Source organism: Tachypleus tridentatus, chromosome 10 (genome assembly GCF_004210375.1).
Source record: "Tachypleus tridentatus isolate NWPU-2018 chromosome 10, ASM421037v1, whole genome shotgun sequence".
NCBI lineage: Eukaryota > Metazoa > Arthropoda > Merostomata > Xiphosura > Limulidae > Tachypleus > Tachypleus tridentatus.
Window position 1 is genome coordinate 50,338,201 of NC_134834.1, and position 17,373 is coordinate 50,355,573.

Genomic DNA, 17,373 nt, shown 5'->3' on the forward strand with positions numbered 1-17,373 from the left:
AAATTCATATATTTAACGTTACCATGCCTCTATGTATTTAGACCTTCGTTAAAACTCTAGCATTCGTCGTGGTAGCTAAGGTAAAACAGTATTACTCTAGTATTACTGGAGGGTAGGACAAATGTTAATTTTTACTGTACATACTGTGCAATAACTTTTCCGTTTTGAGGCATGCAGAATTCTTGTAATACTGTAGGAAAATCCCATAACAGGTTTTTCCTCTCTTATATTACTATTATCGGTTGAGTTTCTTTCAAAGACTACTGCTAGGTCAATGGTCAAACAGACTTAGACTACCAAACGAGTGTTGTTGTTTTTGCACTAATTATCCAGTAGCTAGACACCTGCTATGCTAGAATATGTTAAAATAAAATATATAATAACACTTAACGTGTTTCTTCTAAGTTTTAATTATAACTTTGTTTTATTCACATTTTGGATAAAAGTATCTGAAATTACTGTTTCTTTAATGATATTATTTTCTGAAAATATGTAAAAATTCATTACTCTTTATAAGCTCCAAATTTACCAGCTTATTACTGTGAATAGAAATATCTCTATTATTCTATAGCAGCTAAGCCCATTTTACTTGCATAACTGGACTGCTGTATATATTTTAATTAAAAATGAAAAACTTCTCATATTAAATTATTCTGTTGTGAAACAGTCTTCCACTGAAGAGGTAAAATATTAAAAACAAAGAATTCCATTACTTCTAACTTTAAAGGAAGTAAAGAGTAGCATTTAAAATAGTATACTTAAATTAGTTTACATACACTCACTGTCATGAATTTAATTCTTGTAATATCTTAATCACAGCGCAGAAAGATACAACTTTTACTGATAATTGATTTCCTACTTCTCAGGCAAAAAAAAACTTAATTAAAATCATGTTTCATCTGAATATAACATTAAGAAATGAATCAACAAATAAGGAAGTAATGCAGGCTGAAATATAATTATTAATGTTTTTTTTTTTTTAGGGATAGGACAAATTAAATCCTGTGAAATTATCACAGAAGTTTAAACGACGAATTTGTACACTAGTCATGATATATTTAAAAATTAAGTAAGGAGAATGTGACCATACGCAAGTATTTTGTAGACAGATTCCTGCCTTTAATCACACTAATCAAGTTGTTAACATTTAAATATAACTTTTCAACTTTGATGACGAGGTAGCTTCACGTTATTTTACATTTTTGCAGGTGAGTCTTGCTATATTTATAGTTAAATATGAATATGAAATTAGTATTAATGTAGATCAAAGGTACACGCACACAAATGTGTGCTTATACACAAACCAATGAAATATTCTTATCCGTGTGTCGTTACTTACACATTGTAATAACTCTAATTGATTTCCGACGAATTGTTATCGCTATACCTGATTATTAGCATATCATTATAAATGTATCTTATCACTAATATGTTATTGTCACTGTATGCGACTGCTAAAGTTTTATGATCATTGTATATAATTGTTAATATATTATTGCCACTGTATGTCATAACTGATATATTTCAGTTTATTGTTTTATCACTTTTTGTTTTTCTTGTTATCTTTTCAGATTGAAACTGAACTAGAAAATACATCCTTAGACCACAGAGAGATATTTCATAAACAAAGTAATTATTAGTGGTACAGAATGAGACGTTGTGGTCCTACTCTGTGATAATGTCATTTAGGGCATGTTAAAGATCATATATTTCGGAATTTGTTTTTAATATATTTGATGTGCTCAAACCTTCAACAGCAAAAGTGTAGACAATAATAGATGAAATACTTCGAACCAAGAATTATCACTATCGCTACTCAAGAACAATAGTTATTGGTATACTGAGTTGCGCCGTAGAAAACTGAAATTCTAACCTGATACAATTTTGTAGTAGTAGGTCATTGCGCCTTTGAAAGGTCCAAAAGGTTAAAAATTATTAAAATAAAGTAGACCTCAAGCATTGTGCCACAGCTGTTCCCAGCACATCTAAATAACAGCACAACATTCAACTGAAGAACAGTTTAATATGGTTCTGCTGCACGGAAAATGGACGGAATGTTGACAGATTGTATACCAAACAGTTCGCAGATGAACATCATCCATTACGTCGGATGATAGAAAGTGTGCATTGGTAGCTCCGTAATACAAGGTTATTTACACATATAGCCGACTGGATAGTTCACTAACACCAGCCAATACTAAGTATGAATACGTCATAATAGTGGTATTTCCTACATTCGGGTAGCACCTTGGGCTCAACTGTTTCGTAATACTGTTAAAATGTTTACCTAATCCGCATTTATCTAACTGTTGTTACTGAGGAGAGATTTTGGTAATTTGTGATTTGAAATTTCCTATTTATTATCGTCTACATCTTCAAAATCTATATTATCGGTGTATGATGCGTAGTAGTAAACGTTTTGAAGAATGGCCTCTTTGACATTGTCATGTGGTATACGTATAACGTTCATTTCTACGGCACTGAAACAATTATTTTCCTATTTATGAATTATGTGCGTGTCAGTGAATCTCGAAATTACCCGGTAAAGCTTAGTTGAAATAACATTAATGTATAAGGTATGAAATGCTACGCTTTGATACAGAAGAGATCTGAATTCGTTTACTAAATGCACAAACACGTGCGTCTGTATACGCAACAATGCGATTGCTTTCCGACAGTTATTTTTAAAATGTTAACGCTCTTAAACATTCAGTCGCGTGGGATATGGCTGATTACTTTTAACACTGTGTGGTAAAAACAATGTGCTCAGTTTTTATTTTATTATTATTTATTGTTATTGTTAATATTTTTAAGTTAACAACTGTATCATTGTTTACGTTAAAAGTATTTAGAGTATACGTACCGAATATACAAAAGTACTTTTGTATAAATACTCAGATTATTAAATTTTTATATATTCACTTTTATCAAATGGGAAATGATTCTTGTCTAAACTTTAGATGCTAAAAGACTGATTCGAAATAATAATACAACTTTTTTAACGTTATGATTAGCATATTATACAGGATTTAACATCGAAAAATATTGTATATTTTGCGATATAACGAAACTAAATATTTTGCCAAGTTTGAGTGTCTCTAGTTTAACAAATAATAATATTCAGTATGGTAGTTTAGTAACTTAATTTATTTACTATGTACTTTACTTTAATTGCTTAATGCTATTGGGGTATTCACTTATATATGTACTGTTGATGAAACTAAATCAGAAACTACTGATATTAATGGACGAACCGGAATCTGTACTAATCTGATATTGAACTTTCAATTTCAGCACTAAAGTATCTTCAGCTTAAATTTGATGGGTTTAGCATGTAGCTGTTTAGTACTATTATTTAGTGTGATATTTATTTAAATATTACTAAATCAGGGACAAGTTGGAGTGGGGACATTGATTGTTAATTATTTACTAAACATATATATTTAGTTTAGTATTACTGGCAATTAAAACTAAATACTTACTTTAAAAGTGATAGAAGTAATTATGATATCACATACGGAAGAATAGACAATCTGTTGTTAAAGACATAGACAAAAACCACAGGACTTATATGAAGAGCATTAATACATTCGCAAATAGTAGCGTCTGTTTATTGCTAGTCACATAAATAAATAACGTCAAACATGAAACTAAGTTCCAGTCTAATATAATCTTCCATTCAAAATCTGCACTTCAAATCTAAAAGGCATGAATCACCTCAAGGGTAAGTATGTCTCTGGTATGCTACAAATAATTGTATCTACGTATGCTCTTTAATGGAATCAGGAACTTAAGAAAAGTTTATATTTATATATAAATTCATATAAAGTATTTACAAATGTATATAAGTATTATAGTACTCGTATTTGTTTATTGAAAAATACTGCGTGTATGACAGTCTTTGTTCTTCCAGAAGAGCTACAAAATATGAATGTATTCTATCTTCATCCTTTGAGTGAGCTGATGAGAATCGTTATAGTTCAGTGTTTGCTAAGGAAGCTGTTGAGTGTTACAATCTATGTTCCGTCAAGCAGCTGGTGTGTATTATAGTTCATCGTTTACCAGAAAGCTGATGAGAATTACAGCCCTTGTGAAATGGCGTGTGTTATAATTAATCATTTGTCTAAGAATCTGTTGCTTGTTGTAGTCCTGGCTCTTGAAGATAATCTGAGTTGTAAATTAGCCTTACTCTAAGAATACTTTTTGTTTTGGAAGTCCTCGTTCTTGAAGATGCTTGGAGTTATAAATTAGCCTTTGAGAATCAGTTGCTTGTTGCAGTCCTCGATCTTGAAGACACTCTGAGTTGTAAATTAGCCTTTGTCTAAGGAGCTGTTATATATTGCACCGTTTATTTTTCGAGAGAGTGACCGTGTACTGTAGTTCATCGTTTATCTTTCAATTACTCGTATGCTTCAGACTTCTATCTTCCATCTTCTAGTGAGTTACTACACACAGTTATTTTTTGTTTGTTATGAAGCTGTTGTGTTTTGTAGTTTATCCCCGGAATTTTGTGTGCGTCGTTTCTTCTTCGAGAAGCTATTCTATGTTTAACTTTTTTTTCAGTTTTTGCTGCAAATTTCAGTTCATCTCTTCCTCCCTGTGGTTTGTTCTCATGAACTATTTCGTATATAACATGGTTTTCATTCTTGAGCTACAACTCCAACAGCAGTTTTTCTAGCTCTTTCAAGTTGTGTTGAGATTCCTTCAACGGGTCGAAATGTTACGTATTCCAGTTTTTTATTGAGGTGTTGCATATTTCAGTTCTGGTTTTTTTACGTATTTCACTTCTGTTTTTCTAGTCAGTTGTTGCGTGTGTGGTTAGAGGTTTTATCAGATAATCACTGCGTTTTGCAGTGTTACTTTATTCGTGAGGTTTTGTATTTATTATTGCCCAGAGATTTTGTTCTTAACAATACAGTTTAGTTTCCAGTGAGTTTTTCAGAAATCACTTTTTCATGAAATTGTTTAGTCGACCGCTGAGAAGTAAAAACGTTTTAAGTATTACAACTCATAGAAATTTATCATAGTTATGAATAACAAAAAAAAACCCACAAGGTTTCTATGACCACTGTACTTTAGGTCATCATTTAGGTATCCATTGACAAGGCTAGTACTGTTAATATTACTAACCACCAAAGAACGATTACCTATGTCAATACAAACTCCATATTATATTAGGTAGGAGATGTGAAGTTTATGTTTGAAACATATAGTGTCTGAAAGGGGGCCGAGTGTAACCTGATGATTCATGTATAGGGTTGCTGATTTAGATGTCCAAGATTCGAATTGAGATATCATGATGGACGTATTATAAAAGTGACAGTAAAACTTGTTATTTGGTTCCAAAAGCCGAACAAAGCCCTTATAGTGGCGAATGCTATTGACTGCATTCTCTTCATTTAGCAGTTTCAAATTAGATATTGCTATGTTTGAGTCTTAGAAGTTTATAACCTGGTGGCCATTTAACTACTGTGCGCATAAGGTTTTATTTAACAGCTGTTTGTTTGAATTTCGCGCAAAGCTACACGAAGGCTATCTACGCTAGCCGTCCTTAATTTAGCAGTGTAAGACTAGAGGGAAAGCAGCTAGTCATCATCACCCACCGCCAACTCTTGGGCTACTCTTTTACCAACGAATAGTGGGATTGACCGGCCCCCCACTAGTACAGCGGTATGTCTTCGGATTTACAACGCAAAATAAGGGGTTCGATTCCCCTCGGTGGGCTCAGCAGATAGCCCGATGTGGCTTTGCTATAAGAAAACACAAACACGGGATTGACCGTTACATTATAACGTCCCCACGGCTGAAAGGGCGAACTTGTTTGGTGTGATGGGAATTCGAACCCGCGACCCTCAGATTACGAATCGAGTGCTTTAACCACCTGGCCGTGCAGGGCCACAGCTGTTTGTGAGATAATAGTCAGACATTATTACGTCAGTCAGTTAAGGTACATTACTATTATACATCATAATAACTTTCTGTTAGAGATGAAACATTATACGTAAATAAATCTAATATCTCACAAATAGCTGTTTCAAACCTTCATGTTGTTCACGATTTAGGTGGGTATCTGTTAGAAAGTATGGTGTTATTTAAGTTGAAAATACCATTGCCGATATCATGCTGGCTGAAGTAACGTGTAGTCTGTTTGTTCGTCTTCGAAAACAACACTAAATTAATCTTTTAAACCAATTAGATTGATTGGTTGGTTGGAATTAAGTACAAAACTACGCAATCTGTACTCTGCCCACCACGGATATCGAAGCCCATTTTCTAGTACTGTGAGGCCGCAGACATACCACTGGGGTGTTAACCCAATTAGAGATTTTTTTTTTCATATTGTATACAAAATGAATGTTTAAACCAATTAGAGGTATTTTATATTTTATGCAAATGACTGGTTTAAGCCAATTATAGGTCTTTCACACTTAATACAAGTAAATGTTTTAAACCAATTAGAGGTCTTTCACAAGTGAATATTTTAAACCATTACAGGTATTTCACATTTTATACAAAATTTCTTTCAGTCACAGACGTTAATATGAAATGGGTGTAATTGATGCAAAAGGCACAAAATGAAGAATTTTAGGCATGAATTAATTTGTTTATTAGAATTTTCTTCTTTTTAGTTATAAACACATGTATTAAATTTCCAGATGAATTCGTAAGTTTACTAAGCACGCACAAAATATCTTGCTCAAAGCAATTTAGATTTCTCTCTCTGTTTTTTTGTTTACATGAGCATATTCAGTATTGTTATTAATTAATTTATTTTGGGTATTCGAGTACAGCTACACAAGAGCTCAACCTCAGTAGCAAAAGAGAAAACTGAAATTAACTCTAGTCTTTGTCCTCCAAATACCTCCTCCCCTATCTCACCTGTCTGCCACCTGGTCACTTTTTTTTTCTTCTTTAATTATCACTTGACGACGTTGGAGGGCAGGCCAACCCTTCCCTTTCAGGCCCGATAGAATGGCTGTCATGACAATTAAATGTGTGCATACATAATATAAAGTAATTTGTGCCTGCAGGATCCGGCTAAAGTAGGAGGGCCGGGAAAGAGGGCGCTCCTTTTTCTCAGACGCAGGGTCCTGTGCATGGGTAATCACAGCATTAAGTGGTGCAGACAAGTTTCTCTTGGCGGCTGCTTACCTACACCCACTACAAACTGAGGCTATTACATGACTACTTTTGTCACCGTATTAAGATTATTTTTAGTTTCGGTAATTACGTACTATATAGAAGATACTTGGTTTTCATATTAAATAGCCTTATGTTTTGTTTTTACACGTAAATGACTAATTTCCCGGGTTCCTTGATAAACAGAGTTTCTTTTACTATTTTTGGCACAAACGTTAGGGGTACGTCTGCACTTGATACACAATGGCTATCTGCGCTAGCTGTCCCTAATATAACAGTGTAAGACTAGAGGAAAAGTAGTCAGTCATCACCACCTACCACCAACTCTTTTACCAATGAATTGTAGAATTGACCGTCACGTTACGACGCCCCCACGCCTGAAAAGACGAGGATGCTTGGTGTGACGTTGTGTGTTTTCTTATAGCAAATCCACATCGGGCCATCTACATTAGTTCACCAAGGGGAATCGAACCCCTGATTTTAGCATTGTAAATCTGTGGACTTACCGCTGTACTAGCGGGAGACTGGTGTGGAGGGGATTCGAATTCGCGACCCTCAGATTACGAGTGGAGCAACCTCACCACCTGGCCACGCCGAGCCTTTTCTTCACATAAAAATATTGCAGTAACACTAAGGTAAATAGAACTGTATTTTATATTTTTGGAGGGCAACTTTAAAAAGAAAATTTAAATCAGACCACATAATGAAACGTTTTTCGTGACGATTGTCCTATATATTTTTACTTTTAAAAATATATTCTCGTATATGAAAAAACACAAAATGTATCCATCAGCTGTTCAAGAAAACATGATTTGCACACGTCTAGTATCATACAAGCCTTTGGTGTTTCTATAATTCACACATGTACGCGGTACACCATGACTGGGGAATATCGAAAAGAGTTGGTCACCACGAAACGGAGGTTGAAAGGATATGGCTGTATGCAAAATACAAGAGCAAGAATATGAAAGTATATACAGACTGTGTGTAGTAACAAACATATATTAACCGTTAAAATAAATGAAACAAGTGTGACGTGGAATAGAGATTTTTTTCTTAATTTCGCGCAAAGCTACACAAGCGCTATCTGCGCTAGCCGTCCCTAATTTAGCAGTGTAAGACTAGAGGGAAGGCAGCTAGTTATCACAACCCACCGCCAACTATTGCGCTACTATTTCACCAATGAATAGTGGGATTGACCGTCACATTATAGCGCCCCCACGGCTGAAAGGGCGAGCATGTTTGGTCTGACGAGGATCCGAACCCACGACCATTGGGTTACGAGTCGAGTGCCTTAACCACTTGGCCATGCCGGGCCTGCTACCTTTATTTATTTATTTATTGTTGTTATAACGATTTATGTTTTTCTGCAGAGCCATATTACTTTGTCTTTCAGAATAACAGTGTTGATTGTAAGAATATCTCCGTGTAACTGAGTTTCCTGTTTTTGTTGAGTCATATTGTGTTAAAGGATATCATTATGGAAGTGGCATGTATTGTGTTTATTATACTGTACTGTTTTGTATGATGTTACTGTAGAACAACTGTGTAACACTACATGTTTGGTTGTTTTTTCTATATATTTCGTTGTTTTGTAGAATATTACCGTAGCGTTTATTGTTTTGTTATGCTACATTCCAGAAAATTACTGTAAAACTTTAGTGCATGGCTTTTATTGAATTACCTTACCTAAAGCTGCAGCGTCATAACTGTCTTTATTTATATAGATTATTAACCATAAAATTGTGATGTCTTATCTTTGTTAGAGATATTGTTTACTGAAACATCAAGTTAGATATTGTTCACAACTTTACATTAAAACAATTCTGAATGTACAAATCACCAAGGAGAGTAACAACTACATCTAATATAAAGTCGCTGTGGAATGAAATGTGTTATACATATATTTTGACATTGTTCGAGATATTTGGGGTAGTGTGACGCCATCGAAAAACTGAACACATTTGGAAATGGTACGTAACAGCCTTTTACGACATAAGTATTCACATACTGAGATTATAAAGATGTTTGGATAACGGACATCCTTTATAATTAATGACAATGAAAACAAAGGAATATGGATCATCTTGAAGCACCAGAACTATTCAGAAAGAGATTTGGCGTCTTTTCACAGGTTAGGAACCATAGACACATAGGCTAGTGACAAAAGCCGTCCATGTATCCCAGGCAACAGTACGAAACATAAAGTTAAGAAAGATCTTCAACTGTAAAAGTGACACAAGCCACGTGTTAACAAGTTGTTTCCATGACATATACATTTAATCGTCGTATATTTCAAGCAGCTGGACAACTGAAATGGACATTTGTGATATTCCATAGAAAGATATGCTGGTCAAGGCGCCTATAGATTTTTGTGTGATCAAATTCTTGAAACGTACGCTGGAAAACCGTTGTTTTCGTACGGCAGACTGATTATGAAAGGTTTTCAGAGAGGATTAGAGTGTATTTGACATGAAAACCTTACGACTGAGCCGTTCTTTTTTATTCGAATTACAATGCAAGGCTACTGCCAAGATGCATACATAATCATCAGATAGAATATGACCAGACCTGTGACGATGTGGTGATGCTCCAAAATCGTTTCTGTGTAGTGCAATAAACTTCTGCAGACCTTGCAAAAGCAACGCCTTGCCTTTAATCGATTATGTCACTTTTATGATATCACAATAGATTTGCAATGTTTTCTTTGCGTAAGTTTCTTAGGTAACGATCAGGATACACTATTTATACTTACCTATATCTAATTTTCTATTGGTAAATATTAAGATTAGAATACATATTTTTTTTATGTTCCGTAGATTATGTATACACTATGCTCTCTCTTGGGCTTCATAATTTTCAACGGTGTTAGTTTCTCAAAAACGCAACTGGAAAATAAAGCTTTAGGAGCTCGCCATTCTTAGAGTTATCTTGTTTTTAACCAGCGTTTGCGTTACTTACTTTGATAATTAAAACTAATAATAACAAATATTTTACTTATTTATTACTTGATCATAAATTCCAACGAATATGTCTCATAGGGTTTAAGAGTTGTATTTCTAAATAAAGTTACAATTGCACAATACATTATTTTGCCCAAACTTAACACTTTAAATTGCACTCCCTTTTCTGTTGCTTTATGCTTTAGGTCAGGAGGAGTCGTCGTTGTTGCTTCGAGGGTGGAGGGAAATTTCAGGTGTTGAAACTATCAGCTTTCAGGTAACGAGCTACTGTAAAGTTGGTATTTTCTGAAAACTTGAAGGAATGTACTTTCTGCTGTCTCCAGCAATGTATATTTATAAAGAGTTGGTTATCTAATTTGATTCTTAACTGCAGTTAATGTTTTCACAAAATCCTTATCTCAACTATTATTATCCATGAACGGATGCATTCTAACGATAAGAAGCTACACTAAACGTTGATCAGTTAAGTGGACCACTTCCCTTTGATTTGAAGGAAAATACTTTTCGGCCAGGTTTGTGAGTTCCCTATTGGTTTACAAATTAATTGTCAGTGAGAAAGAAAGATCCTATTGGCGTTTATGTAAGGAGAGGTCGTATACATTTATAGAACAGTTTACGTAGTAGAGTAAAATTAAGACAAAATACATAAATTAAAACTATAAAAAAATTAGGCCCGGCATGGCCAGGTGGTTAAGACACTCGACTCGTAATCCGAGGGTTGCGGGCTCGAATCCCCGTCATACCAAATATGCTCGTCCTTTCAGCCGTGGAGGCGTTATAATGTGACGATCAATCCCACTATTCGTTAGTGAAGTAGTAGTCCAAAAGTTGGGTGGTGGTGACTAGCCATTTTCCCTCTACTCTTACACTGCTAAATTAGGGACGGCTAGTACAGATAGCCCTCGTGAAGCTTTGCACGAAATTTAAAACAAACCAAACAACACAAATTATTATGTATTAAGAGAAAGAGCACCACGTGATCATAATAAAGGAACAATTCATCCTGGTCGATATAAACCCCTACAGTTATCATAGAATGTTACGTTAGAAATACTGATAACACTTGTAAATATATTTTAAGAACCACCTATACGAGTACGTATACATGTTACCTCTACTTAGAGTAGAGAATTCATTGAAATCGAAATAGTATTCCTTAGAGGTTTGAAAGCATGTATAGCGTGTAATTGTTTCACTAACATTTCTATAGATTTCTATGCTAAACTAGAAACGTATAATCCCATGTTCTTGTATGAAAGCCATTGCAGTATGTGTCAGTTCGGTATAAAAAAGGATCATGGATTCATTGTTCATTCTTCCCTCTGTATTTAGTCATCACCTTCACGACGTTTCACTCGTTTAATTTCCTCTGCACGATTATTTCAGTCACACAAACTCCATTATACTCTCTGTTTGCACCTTCTCGCGTTTACAGTTCTATAACTGAGTAAAATACTTGAGAAGATGTACGATTTGATTTAACAACGAGCACGGAAACGTAAGATTTTATAGAAATGAACTACAGAGCATATCTGATTTTGACATTTAAACTGAATGGATAGATAGATTGTCGCCTTGCTAATCAAGTGTATTTAAATTTATTATGTTTACGTTGATTTCTACCCTAAAAACGTGCCTTATGTTCAATTTATAAAGGGGAGTAGCTCTCTATTAATGATCATGAGGTTCTTCTTGGCTTGTACATAGCGCCCCTAGTGGGAAAAGATTAATAGCAAACTTCTTTTGTTGTCAAACAGATCTCTGCGCTCTCCATTGTTCTCAAAAGTAGTGTTCTGATTGTTTATTCAGGGTAATTCGCGTAGTTCAATACAAGCTCTGACAGCTAAATCACAAGCAATCAAACGAGTCAGTAAAAGCTGGGTATAAAGACGTTCTTGCCTGCTGTTCTGACAATTGACGACAGAAAGTTTACAAATATAAGAAACGCAATCAGCCTTAAGCTAACGAAAACATAGAGCTAGTTAAGAGACGTTTTGTCCTCTGTTCTGGTAACTGATGATAGAAAACTTACAAATATGAGAAACGCAATTGGCCTTAAGTGAACGCAAATATGGAGCTAGTTAAGAGACGTTTTGTCCTCTGTTCTGACAGCTAATGATAGAAAGTTTTAAAACGTAAGAAACGCGTGTAATCTTACACTAAATAGCTAATTAATAGGCATTTTTCTTGCTATTTTGGGAACTGATGATAAAGGTTTAAAAACATTATGAAATGCATGCAACTTAAAGTAATAAACTGAAAGAGCTACATAAGAAATGTTATTGATCTTATTGTGACAACAGATGGCAAAAATAGTTTGAAGAAGTATATAAAAACGCACTAAACGTTAAACTAAGGTAAATTCGTTCTTTATCAATATCTTGACAACTGACGACACAAAGTTAACAGACGTAATTTCACATTAACGAAAACACATCTTTACAAAAACTTGTTTTTTTAAAACATTACTTAACATGACAGTCTTAGTTTTTTTTAATATTTCTTCGCCAGTGGATAAACGAAACCACAAACGCTTTGTTATAGGATAACTAACATTCATGTATTTTGTATCTATTATTCAGGTTGTCAAGGAGTGACCATGAAGCTTGGAAATATTAAAACGCACAATTAGGTGAAGCTTTTCCACACATTGTTACACACACAACAGTGCGTCTACTTAACAATGCTGGTTATTTTTACTTTTTTCTTTAGGTTTCTAGCCTTTAATTTTGTTTCGTTATTTACGAATCAATGAACAGTTAAAACATGCGAAACGTAAAACGTACTAAACTCCATAATTGTGTCGAATTGCTGTTTTAAACATACTTTCGTTCTCGTTATTGCGAGGTTTTCACACGCACAGACCTTCTGTAGTTTTTACAAGGGCGTCAGTTAAATGAGGGTAGTTTGAGCAAGGTTTATACCTCCAATAATGTGCTAATAGTGATAATCCTGGTTTTCAAGTGACCTCCAAGAGTACTGGGCTGAGTGTCCGGTTTGAACGCCACGCCGTTGGGCTGGACAGTGTCATTATGTGACTAGTAATGTTCATGTACGCTGAACATAAGCCACAGGGTACTGGATAACACAAATACTGTTGTTATGGGAAAATAATTTGAAGGCCGTACTGCCTCTCCATCCAGTTATTCCTTGGACAATGAGTAGCACTGCCGGCTCTAATGATCCAGTCAAGTTTTAGAAAAGATGTTCACCTGCAGTCTGTTACACCTGAAACAATTTTATACCCTCTTATTAGGAAACATACATTAAAAAAGGGCATTTGGCGGGCAAGAAATCGTTTCATAAAATTAAAACTTTATATGACAGATTTATAATTAATCGTTCACCGACACTTGAATCGGGGATATTGTAAGAGTAATAGCTTGCCATATTTTAATGTCCTGATATATGAGTCAAGTGTGTATATGGATGAAAACTTGACATTTTATACTTTATATAATCATTACCGTTTGTAAAGTGTTCTCTGTCCAGATGTTCCTTTGTGAAACAACCGTAAGTTTAGGGACTTACAGTGCTAAAGCCCGGAGTTCTATTTCGTGAAGACAGCAGATAGCCCAATGTGGCTGCCATGCTTTAAAACAAAACAAATAAACAATCCATCCAGATTCTTAGAGGTCGCTCAGATAGCAACTACGCTCTCAAGTTTCGTACAACCTGTAGATCTGAAGAAGAAGAATTCACTGGAAAATCCTGTATTTTGTGAAACCGAGCCAATGAAAACAATCAGAATGCAACGTACGAGTCCTGTACGACAATACGCAATAGAAAATATTAAAACGGAAAACAAAGATGTGCTTAAATTCATGAGAAAGGCTGTTAGTTCAACTAACAAGTGTGTATGATTTAATGCTGATAGTATAATTACCCTTGTTTCATAGGAAATCATAAATATTATTTGAACTAATATCTGTAAAGGTTTTCTAATCATTAGTCTTATTGTACGAGTTCTCTATAGACAACAATTCCCACAAATGCTCAGCGGGAAAGAATGACTCGTCCAAAATAGTAAATTAGCACCACTCCCAAAGCTCCCCCTTCTGTGTTGTCATGATAACAGTGGTAGGGAACTTGGCGTGTCTTGAAGAGCAGCCCATTTAGTTCCCACGGCCGAGTCTCACAGTGCCAATTACCGACAGTTTCACAGCCCTGGCCGCTGTCACTCAAACCACGCTGCTGCAGGGCAGGTAGAATCATTCAACGAAAACATACAAACCACTCAGTCAATAGCTTGTGGCGATACCAGCCTCGCTGCCTGCCCCATTGATAGTTTTTTCTTGTCGAAACAAACGTGTAAACCATATTTAGCCAGCGAAAGGTGCGATTATAAACTTTTATTGTCCTTCTCTGGCGTGTTTCTTGTAAATTATCTATTTCGCCTTAATCAAAGTTCCAAAGTGTTTCCAGCCATTGTTTGCGTCATTAGTAGAAAGTGGTGTAAAGATAGAATAAAAAAAAGTGAACCTGACTTTTATGAAACATCCGATAAGTCAGAGCTGCCGTGTAGAAAAACTGAAAAAAAAATACATTTTTAAATTTAGATCCTGAGATTTAATAAACACATTCAGAAAAAATCTTTGAAAACTTTATGGAATGTGAAATGCTAACATCAAAACGCAATAGATTATCTGATGTTTCAGTTTGATACACTATCTTGCACGCGCGTTCCAAATGAGGCTGTTTACAACTGCAATGCTAATTATCTAGTAATCCTAATATATAGTATTATAATACATACATACATATGTAGTTCTATATACGATCTTCGTCTATGTTTACTCTTTCATTCTTCAACTTTAAATTAAAGTTCTTTTCCTAAAACTGCCGTTGGCTCTACTGTAAATATGTGGGATTATGACAATAAAATTCAGGTTCTGATACCCGCGGCTTTCCGCTTAACAACAAACAAACTTTCTCTGTGTAAAAAGGGTCATGAAGTTCACTAAATAGTCTAAGCCCCGAAGAACTTGACATGACTCAAGTTAAGACAGTTAGTTACTGGACGAAATAGCCTCGGTGCATTTTAGGCACTGATGGGTAAGTAACGAGGTCATCATAGGGCTTTGGATTAAATCAACCTCACACGTAACGACCTTGTGATTGACTCTTGTCAGGGTTACAGTAACCAGTCTGATGCGATACGTGACGTAACTAGTTAGTGTTGTAATATAAGACAAAACTTCCAAGTAATCAACTAATGGGCATGATGCTTTCAAGGAAGCTAAGATTTTTCAATAAAACAGTGTTAACGCTTGGAAATGTTTATACCTTCCCTGATATGCATGTGGTAGTTTATGAGTGATCTACACTGTTAAACCAACAGAAATAAGAACTTTAGAGAGAAAACAACTTCATCCATTCTCGCAAAAAGTTAACAATCGATCCAAGTGAACAACAGTAAGAGTCATCTTATCGATAGCGGCCAGGATAGTACTAGCATGCATAAACGTTCGTTTAGAACAATCAACTTTCTAGAGAAACCGACAAGAGTTAAGTTTGATTGAGTCAAATAGTGGTGTTTTTATCATTTTCACTAGACCTTAGAATTTGTGTTCTATTTCAGCGTTTGTAGATGAGTGACAGGAAATTTTTATAGCCTCAATTATTGTTTTCTCTAGTATTTGGTTATTTACTGTTAAGAAAGAAAATATTACGGAAATAACAACGGCAAAATAGCTTGCAAATAACAACAATACTTCGAGTCATATCAATGACAACAATGAAATCGTAACTGCTGCTACCATAGAGACAAGTGGGTGTGACCAAGAAACAGGTCTAGAGTGAAAGAGAAAAGTTTATATCAATTTCCTTATCAGAGAGTCTACAAGAAATAACAACAACACTTGTATGAATATGTTGATACGACAACAACATAGAGATAAAATGTCGTGTTCCTCTTCTTCGAGAGAATGCCTATCGTGACAGCAAGCTGTGAGCGAGAGAGATAACTTTGTTAACTTCTGACAACAACAAAGATGTGATTAAGAAAGTGACAATTTTATGTCAATGTCCTTGTCTGACAAACCTGGACATGTATATAGCTGGAAACACCAGTTTCATATCTATCTCTTCGCCTGACAATAACAAGTTAACGCTATCGCGTTATATACATATTGATAAAGTTAAGTTGGACAAATTACATACGATGTCTGTACTTACACTGACGTCCACATGCTTGGCGATTTTCGAAACACCTGAGGTGCGTTGCATGTTTAATATTGTTGCCATTAGGCGCCAGACATTGCGTGCAGAAAGTACATACAGTACCAAGACGTTTTCGCCATCTATTCGTTGGCTTCTCAAATACACTCACATATTTGTTACGCCCTATACGCTTTTTTTTTCTGGAAGGGACCAGACCGGTATTCCTTCATCAGAGGTGCCCTAGGTGGGCCTATGAGGGGAGGCTTGTTCCCAGCTGACACTAGCAGGTGCTCGGCCTAACAGGAAACGCCCAGAAAGACCCGTACCGTTTTTGTTTTTTTATAGATAGGTTTTTTATAAGTTCATAAACTCTTGTTGAGTAAGTCATTTCTATTGAAAAGGCGAGAAGTATTTTTTTTTCGGTGGGTGGGAAAAGCTGAAATGTAACGAGACTCTTTTTATCGGCGTCAGAAAGTAGTCTTCCCGGACTTTCATCTAACCGTTTAAGAAATAGGTAAAAATTGAATCCGATAAGGCTTAACGTGAAACTGTGAGAATTAGAATGCAAATTATTTTACATATGCAAACAATAACTGAGAAAAGAACCTGAGATTAGTAAGAAAAATTGGTATGTCTTTTACTTACGAATGCAGACACTTTTGAATTTCAGTTATTTTTCGTTGAATGGACCTCGTGTGTTCACCTTTAGTTCAGCGATAATATAAAAATATAATTTAAAAACAATGCTTTTATTACTGATAATGGCCAAACACATTTACATAAATAATGACTTTGGTTAAAACAGGTGGATTATGGCTTCTAATAAAAAATTAGTGTTACGTGTAATGTAAAACATTGATTTATGCCAGCTCAGTATAGTATGAATTATACCAGAATAATACTGATTATCTTATTACACCACGTGATTGTCTAACTCCGCATAAATTGGTTATTCCGGAAAGATATTGGTTAGTTAAACAGGCAAGCTGTTATACAAGAATAATATAGATTTCTTTAGAAGATTGTGGTTTATATCAGAATTATATAGCTGCCCTATTATATAATCTGTTACACCCGACTCATTGTTTATCCTACTAGATCATCGATT

At 35.0% G+C, this 17,373-nt stretch overlaps 1 protein-coding gene across 16 annotated transcripts in view; it reads left to right on the forward strand.

Annotated features, from left to right (window-relative positions):
- Positions 1 to 17,373, forward strand: part of LOC143229248 (POU domain, class 3, transcription factor 4-like) — a 299,882-nt gene that overhangs the window by 88,697 nt on the left and 193,812 nt on the right. For 2 of the 16 annotated variants that reach the window (XR_013015764.1, XM_076461324.1), the window contains one exon: positions 1,572 to 1,629. The exons of 13 other annotated variants lie outside the window; for them this stretch is intronic. The gene's annotated coding sequence lies outside the window, so the exon portion shown is untranslated. Of the gene's footprint in view, positions 1 to 1,571; positions 1,630 to 6,994; positions 7,776 to 17,373 lie in introns of those variants that run through there. One more of the 16 variants, XR_013015763.1, reaches the window with a different exon arrangement.